General features: G+C 35.4%; 1 long non-coding RNA gene across 1 annotated transcript; it reads left to right on the forward strand.

Annotated features, from left to right (window-relative positions):
• The first annotated feature begins 216 nt into the window (after window positions 1-216).
• On the forward strand, window positions 217-1625 carry LOC107923796 (uncharacterized). Its single transcript, XR_001691643.2, has 4 exons — window positions 217-482; window positions 590-694; window positions 813-889; window positions 1315-1625. It is a non-coding gene; the product is annotated as an uncharacterized lncRNA (long non-coding RNA).
• The last annotated feature ends 7706 nt before the right edge of the window (window positions 1626-9331 follow it).

Here is a 9331-nt window from a genome sequence, read left to right on the forward strand (position 1 = left end):
TAAAAAAGTTGTAAAATTATAGCAAAAATGATTTATTGGTTTAATGATTAAGATTTAGTGAATTTGACATTGAAACCCAAGTTCAATTCCCCATTCTTGTTTAATTTTTATTTACTAAACTTTTGCCCAGAAAACCCTAGGTTTCGCCCCCTAGTTTAACCTAGCTATAAATATTATTTTTACTCCTATTTGTCAAAATTTTCCCACTTTCTGCTTCCCCTTGTTGTCCCCTACATTTTCCCTTACTGTTTCTCTAAATTTTTCTTCCTTTTCTTCCTCTTTGTGTTGCCCCATTAATCATCAACTTCCCTTGCCTCGTATTTTATTTTGCTGCTATCTTTTTATTGCCATTATCTCACCCTTGTAGCCTATTTTCTCCTCCATTTTTGTCGTCCCAGTAAGCCACCATCTTTGCCACCCTTTTGATTCTCTTCCTCTACTCTTCGTTATTTCTTTTGTCGTCACGGTTCTGAACAAGTGAAGTAAGTGTAGAATTTTCACTTTAATTCTTTTAGATCTAAGTTTTTTTTTCCTTCTTTTCATATTCTAATATGGCTGATTGATTTTTGGCATGGCCGAATCTTTCAAGTTACTTTTTCTTTGGTGTTTGAATGTTCAAGATCTAGATCCAAACCATATGGATCAGCCATAACGTTGGGAAGACTGTTTGCAAACTCATCGTAAGTCAGTTAAGGTAAGCATTAATTTTCCACTTCAAATCTGAAGTTTTCAATTAAAATTTGTTGCTTGGTCAAACCCTATGGGGGCAATAGGGGGCTGGTTGTTAATGATTAAAACTTTATTGGGTACAGATCTGAGTGGGAGCTATTTAGATCTCAAGCCTAAGAGTTGTGAGAAAGCGATAGAATTCAGATTAGCGTTAAAACGTGTGAGTTTTCCCCTATGCCTAATTAACTTGAATATCATATAATATATATTGAAATGGTAAATTTGCTTGCTGGTTTTGGTTTGTCTGAATGGCTTAAGTGCAAATAAGTGAGGTGCCGAGCAAGGTACGTAAACAATTAGAAAGCCTATTTCTTAAAGGTCCTGTTTGGGTGATGAAATTGTGAATTGAATGTATGTATAGCATGCTAGATTTTGAAACACTGATTGAGGTGCATGTTTTATGCCATGATTGACATTGACTGTATGAAACCATGTTAGCATGCCATCGTTACCGTTAAATGAAAAGTATGTGAAGCACATATTTACATTGAATATTGACTTGCATGTTAAACATGCTATTGTACTAAAACAATTACTGAAAGCATGATGTGCTTACTGATTATATGACATGTTTCATCTGTATAGGGTGGGTATTTTTGGTTGATGGAGGAGTTTCGTGGAGTACTGGCAGCATTTAAAGTCTGCAATATTGTTATCAGTGCACTGCACCGGAGTACCGATGATATTGGGTGATTTATAGCATTTTACTGGCAGTTTTATCTACGTTCTATCACCGGTGGTTTTAACCACACCGAACTTTGGCTTTTACAGTTTTGGAGTTTGGATGATGGGTTATGGGGAACTCGTGGTTTGTAGAGGATGGTTGGGTAGGATTATTGCACTATATCATTGAGCATGCCATATTCATATGTTGTAATGCCATGATATTTGAAATGTTATAATAATTGTGTGCCTATTTGACTGATTAAATGCTTATATTGCTTAGACTCGCCCCTAATTTACTCCTTACAAATAACCATCAAAACTAGGGTCATATTCGGCGTATAAGTCCTTATATAAGATTTTTACCTAATAAAGTTTATTTCGGATTTGAAAGGTTACATTTGGTGGTATTAGAGCCCGATTTCTAGTAACTTAGCCTAAAAGAAACTGAATCTGCATGCATATTTTTTAAAGGGGTGTAACAGGCCATTTTTACTTGGGCCCAAACCAAACCAAATAAAAAAAATTAACTGTCCAAGTCCAATTACAAAAGAAGCCCAAATGACCCAAAATAAAAGAAAACCTTAACGGCCCAGTGGCCCAAAACACTTAAACATTTTCAGTAAAACAAAAAACCCTAGACCCTTTGGCGCTGTTCCTTAGGCCATATCAGCATGCTTCTCGTCTTGAGGCCTGACGCATGTCTGCCGCCTTGTACCAAAACGGCAAAGGGCGCATCTTCTCTCCCCTTCGTTGACTCTAGAAATGCCTACAAATACAGAAAAGCAAGAACAACAAACACACAATGCCAGCAAGAACAGTAGAAAAAATAAAAAAATAACATTGTAAAACGACTATAAAAAGCCTAAAAAAAACAGATTGTAACCCCTCTCTTTTTTTTCTAAAAAATTGAAATAAAAAAAACAAAGTAATAAAAAAATTCAAAGGTGATCTCTTTTTATTTTTTCTTTTTTTTTCTTTGAACCTATTATTATATATACAAAAAATAAAATAAAAAGAAAAGAAAACTCACATGGTGTTCGGTTTCTGCCGTCGGAAGCCGAAGGGCTCTTTTCCTTTTTGGCGATTTTTTGGCCAGCTTCTAAAAAACCGACCCTAGATTCTGGCTCAGGGAGTCGAAACAACCAAAATGGAGGTTTTTATTATGTTTTTTCGGCCACCATGGACAGCAAAGCCGTCGCCAGAGACCGGCGGCAGTCACGGCGGTGACTCACTGGAACCAAGGCTGACCGAAGAAGGCTGGAGAGAAAAAAAAGAGAATGAAGAGAATTTTTTTTTAAAACTGGTGTGAAATGATTTTTTTTTGGATTTTTTTTTACTTATATAGGCTTCCAAAACGACACCGTTTTGGGAGTGATCTTAGACGCCCAAAATAACGTCGTTTTGGTGCGACCCTTGGCCTGGCTCGATCCACCTCTGGGATCCGCATGTTTTTCTTAAAAGGGGATATTTGTAGTTTTAATCCTTTTGCTTTTTAAATACCTTCAATTTAGTCCTATTTTCAACCTTTTTTTTCTCTTTTAAATTTATCTACTTAATTTTTTTTTATTTTAGTCCCCTAGAATTGTGCGTTTAGAGAATAAGGGGATAATTTTCTAGTTAGTCCCTCCTCCTTTTCGCGCATTTCACTTTGGTCCTTTATTTTTTTACTATTTAATTTATTTATTTCATTATGATTTATACTTGCAATTCAGTCCCTTATTTATTTAATCTTAGCCTTTCATGAAATTTATTATTATTCTTATTATTTACTTATTTATTTATTATTGCAATTTCAGTCATGCATTTTTTTATTTGCTATTATTTACTTATTTATTTATTATTGTCTTACTTTTTATTTTAAAATTTATGTTGTTCATATTTTTATATATTTTTCACTCACTATTTATATTTTTACTTTTTTTGCTCGTTATTTATTTATATTTTTTTTACATATATACATATTATTTATATTTACATTCGTTATTAAGCATCTTTCATTTTTATTTTTTACCTGTTTTAAATCACTTTATTTAGTTTATTATTATTACGATTTGATTAATAATAATAATAATAATAATATTATTATTATTATTATAGTATTCCCTTATTCATTTATTATATATCATTGTAATATTCTACCCATATAGCCATTTTATATTATCTCATCATCACTACATCGTACATTATGTTTAAATATAATTGGCCGCTTTTATATTATACCCCAAATAAAATAAATACATATTGTTTTAAATGTTACATTTGTTATTACTTAATGAAGGAAATTTTAAAATTAAGTCAATGTCTCGTATTTGGAGATTCGAGAAGTCGTGCCCTAACTTACAGGGTTCGACTTTCTCCTTGAATCTAGATAACTAGACATCCCTTTTAAAATTAAAACACATGAGATTTAAATAGTAATTAAATAAAGAGCAAGCTTATTTTCGAGGATTTGAGATGTCGTGTCCTAACTTAATGGATATGACTTTTTTGTTACTTCGAGATAAGAGGCCTTTTACACATGTTTAGATTTATTCAAGTGATTTTAATTAAAAATAACGTTATGCAAAATGAGATAATGTTTTTTTTATTTTTTTTTAAATTCACTTCAAATTTTCAATTCCTGACACTAAGACATCAAGTAATCAACTAGGTACCAAGTTTGAGTGTCACGAGGCTACTAATCCTTCCTCGTGCATAACCGACTCTTGAACCTATTTTCTAAATTTTGTAGACCAAAATTTATTATTTTAGTAAATCAAAGCTTTTATTAAAACGATCAAATTACAAGGTGGTCCGATCACACCTTATAAAAAAGGATTGGTAGTGACTCCATTTTCGTTTGTTTCAAAATAAAAGTCGACTTTCAAAAAAGGGTTTCGACAAGGGGTATTTCGGGGAAAAACTTGTCACAGTGTTTTATTTGAAAAGTTTTCCAAAAAAAAATTTCTTAAACTCCGAGACTCCGATGCCAACTTCATTAAATACTATTAATATCACACTGTAGACAAACACTATGATTGAATTGCACAAAATTTTAAGACTTTAAAAATTGAAAATATCTAGTGTTTATGTCTCTATGAAACTGTAGATGATATCTAAAAAACGTAAACTGAGATGGTATAATGAGTACCCACGGAGCACGAGCTTGTGGAATGTGAGGTTGTGGGGGCGTCATCGAGTGGTTCAAGCTCAGTCACCCTCTCTGGGAAACATGCCCAATCTTGAGACTAGTGAAACTACTGAAATGTCTATCAGTGAGGGTAATAATCAGGAAATTGGGGATGATATTGTATCCTAAGCGATGTTAAGGATATTACAGAGGGTCATTAGGTCCCAAACTGGTACTGGGAATCATGGGCCTACTATTGAAAGGCTCCGATCTAATGGGGCTGAGTTGTTTAGGGGTGTTTCTAGAACAACCCCTACAGTGGCCAAATATTGGATGGAAACTAACGAGAGAATTCTGAAGGATATGAATTGCACTCCAGAACAAAAGCTTGAGGGTGTTGTGTCCTTATTGAGGGATGAAGCTTATCATTGGTGGAAACCGTTAGTTAGGGTTACCATGGCTGAGCACATTACTTGGACTTATTTTCAAGAGGCCTTTTAAAAGAAATGTGTGGGTATTAGGTATATGGAGGCCCATCGGTTAGATTTTTATGAACTCAATAGACATGTCTGTGTCTAAATATAAGGTAGAATTTCTGAGGTTGAATCGCTATACTCTAGGTATGGTGGCAACTCAAAAGGACAAGAGTCTGCATTTTGAGGAGGGCCTTAGGTATTTTTTTCAAGTGGCCCCGTATCAAGAGAGAGTATTTGAGAACTTAGTTGAGAAGGCTAAAATCATTGAAGAGGTTAAGCGTGGAAAGAGGGATAAAGCAAAGGTTTAGAATAAGAGGGAGTATGGTTCCACTGGCCCAAATTTGCGACCTGTGAAGTAGGCTAGAGAACTCAAGCCATAACAGAGTGATATAATAGTAGGTATTGGGGTTCGTGGGATTCCGTTGTGCAGGTTCTGTGGTAAGCACCATTCGGGCGAGTGTTAGAAGAGGTTGGGTGCATGTTTGAGTTGTGGTTCGATAGAGCACTGAGTTAATGACTGTTTTAACCAAGTTAATTAGATGCAAGCTCTGGTACAAAATAAGTTACAAAAATTGAGGGTTGGGTCGATACCTCAGAGGTGCCGTGGTTTGAATAAGAATGGTAATGATGGGTAGGACTAGCGAGCACCGGTTCAGGGTACAAACAAAAAAGAGGCTAGCCAGCCTATTCTAATTTATGCTGTAAGGTGCAGAGAGGACTGAGATACGACCGAGGTCATAAAAGGTACCTTTACTATCCATTCTCTACCTTACTTTGCTTTAGTTGACATTGGATCTATACACTCCTATATTGCATGTAATGTATCTAAAAAACTGGAATTGAGGTAGAAAATACTACTAGTACTGTTACTATAGTAATCCCTTTAGCACAATTTGTGGTAGTAGATATGATTTATAAAAGGTGCTCGTTGGAAGTTCAAGAGGCTATTTTTTGCGCTAATTTGATGGAACTGTCGTTTGACGAATTTGACTTGATATTGGGTATGGACTGGTTGGTTGAATATCAAGTCAAATTGGACTGTACTACTAAGAAGGTAACATTGAAGACTTTTGATGGTAAATAGATCATCATGGTTGGGGAGCATCGGGATTATCTATCAAATTTGATCTTTGTTATGGTAGCAGAGAAATTGGTCTAAAAATGGTGTGAGGTATTTTTGGCCTATGTTCGAAATGAAAGTGTTATTGGTCTAGTTGTGGAGAATATACGAACTATTAATGAGTTTTTAGACGTTTTTGTCAAGGAACTTCTAAGGTTACCTCCGGTCGTGAGGTTCAGTTTGGAATTGAATTGTTACTTGAAACAACACCGATGTACATTGCTCCCTACTGTATGGCACCAGAAGAACTCAAACAGTTAAAGATCTAACTACGAGAGCTTTTGGATCGCGATTTTATAAGACCTAATATTTCGCCATGGGATACTCCGGTTATTTTTGTTAAGAAGAATGATAGTTCTCAGAGATTGTGCATCGATTATAGGCAGATGAATAAGTTGATAGTGAAGAATAATATCCTCTGCCTAAGATTGATGATTTGTTTGATTAGTTTCGAGGGATAACAATTTTCTCTAAGATAAACTTGAGATCTGGGTATTACCAGTTTAAATTGAAAGAATCAGATGTGCTTAAAACTACATTTAGGACTCGATATGGCCATTTCGAATTCCTGGTTATGCCTTTCAGCTTTACAAATGCTTCAGATGCAAATTCTTCGTGAGAAGAAATTTTTTGCTAAATTGAGTAAATACGAGTTTTGGCTAAAAGAGGTAATATTTTTGGGTCATGTGGTATATGCTGAGGGTGGTATATGCTGAGGGTATTCGTATGGATCTAGAAAAGATAGAAGACATTCTGGAATGAAAGCAGCCTAAGAATGTTTCAGAGATTCGAATCTTCTTTGGTTTAGCAGGGTACTATCAGAGGTTTGTTGAGGGTTTCTCCTTGATAGCTGCTCCCTTAACTAAGCTATTAAGGAAGAACATATCTTTTAAGTGGTCAGATGATCAGTAAGCAATCTTTGAGAAGTTAAAATTCGTGTTGGCTCAAGCTCTAGTTTTAATTTAGCCGAAATCTAGGAAAGACTATGTTGTATACAATGATGCATCTCACACCAATCTCAATTGTGTATTGATGCAAGATGGAAAAATAGTAGCTTATACTTCGAGACAACTTAAGCTACATGAGTGCAATTATTTGACTCATGATATGGAGTTGGCGACTGTGGTGTTTTCTTTGAAGATATAGAGACATTACCTTTATGGTGAGAAGTGTACTATCTACATGGATCACAAAAGTATCAAATATCTCCTTACCTAGAAGGAGTTAAATTTAAGACAAAGGAGATGGATTGAGCTGTTGAAGGACAATGACTATACTATAGAATACTATCCTGGTAAATCTAATGTTATCACTGATGCTCTAAGTAGAAGATCAATGATTAAGCTTAAGCCTATGTTTGCAAGATTGAGTTCGTATGAGGATGGCGGTTTTTCGGCTGAGTTGCAAGTTAAGCTTAAGTGGGTAAGTGAGATTAAGATTAAGCAACCTTTAGTGTATCCTTGTTGCCTCGGTTTAAACAAATTGAATACGGTAAGCTTGAGGATTTCAGGTTGATGTCTCAGGGTATTATGTGTTTCAAAGAAAGATAATATGTGTCGAATGATCTAGATTTTAGACAGTCCATCCTTCGGGAAGTGCATAATAGCCCTTTATGCTATATATCCTGAGGGTAATAAAGTGTATCGTGACTTGAGGAAGTTGCATTGGTGGCCCAGACTGAAGTAGGAGGTGATATATTTTGTATTTAAGTGCTTAACTTGTCAGTAGGTAAAGGCTGAGTATCGGTTTCCTTTTGGGTTTTTGTAACCAATTAAAATTTCGTAGGGGAATTAAGAGAGAGTCACTATGGACTTTATTAGTGGGTTGCCCTTAACACTTACTAAGAATGATTCGATATGGGTTATGGTTGATAAATTGACAAAGTTGGCTCACTTCCTACCGATTCACACTAACTATTTCCTAAAGAAGCTAGCTAAGCTTTATATATTCGAAATAGTAAGATTGTATAGGGTTCATGTGTCAATTATTTCAAATCGAGATCCACGTTTCACATCTCGATTCTAGAAGAAGCTTTATGAGGCACTGGGTATTCAGTTAGATTTTAGTACGGCATTTCATCCGTAGACAGACGGACAGTCCTGTCGGGTTATCCAGGTTTTGGAGAATATGTTAAGGAGTTGTGTGATTGAATTTTAGGGTAGTTGGAAAGAGCATCTACCGTTAGTAGTATTCGCTTGCAACAACAATTTTCAATCTAGTATATAGATGGAACCTTACGAGGCTTTGTATAGTTGTAGGTGTCGCACTCCTTTATGTTGGACTGAGTTGGGTGAAATAAAAGTTTGGAGTTTGGAGTTGGTTTAAGAGACCGAGGGTAATGTCAAACTAATTTGGGATAGATTGAAAGCAGCCTAGGATAGGTAAAAGTCCTATGCCGATCTGAAGCGGAAGGTAATTGAGTTGAGTGTCTGCTATCAGGTTTTCTTAAAAGTATCTTCGTGAGAAAAGGTATTGAGGTTTGGGTGAAAGGTCAAATTGAGCCTTAGGTTTATTGGATCGTATTGAATTCTTAAGAGAATTGATTGGTGACTTATCAGCTTGAGTTGCCTCCCGAGCTGGATCGTATTCATGGAGTGTTCCATGTATCGATGTTGAGATAATATTGATCAGACCCTTTTTACATTATCCCGATTGAGGAGATTGAGGTTAGACCAGACTTGTCCTTTGAGGAGAAGCCTATGCAGATTTTGGATAGGGGGTAAAATTTCTTAGAAGAAAACATATCCCATTAGTTGAAGTTCTTTGGCGGAACTATGGCACCAAGAAAGCCACTTGGGAGCCAGAAGAGTCGATTCGTCAACTGTATCTTCACCAGTTCAAATCAGGTAAATTTCGAGGCTGAAATTTCTTTTAAGGGGGTAAAGTTGTCACATCCGAAATTTCTAATTGAAAATGTTGTAAAATTATAAAAAAACATGAGTTATTGGTTAGGAGTTAATGAATTTGAACTTGAAACCCAAATTTGGTTCTCCTCTTTCGTATAATTTTTATTTACTGATTTTATGCCAAAAAACCCTAGCTGTCGCCTCCTAGTTTAACCTAGATATAAATATAATTTTTACTCTCATTTGTCAAAAATTTTCCCAACTTTCTGATTCCCCTTGTCATCCCCTGCCTTTTCCCTCACTATTTCTCTGTAATTTTTTTTCTTTCTTTTCTTCCTCTTTGTGCCACCCCTTTAATCATCAACTTTCTTTGCCTCCTATTTTA

The sequence above is a fragment of the Gossypium hirsutum genome, chromosome A11, assembly GCF_007990345.1.
Source record: "Gossypium hirsutum isolate 1008001.06 chromosome A11, Gossypium_hirsutum_v2.1, whole genome shotgun sequence".
Taxonomy (NCBI): domain Eukaryota; kingdom Viridiplantae; phylum Streptophyta; class Magnoliopsida; order Malvales; family Malvaceae; genus Gossypium; species Gossypium hirsutum.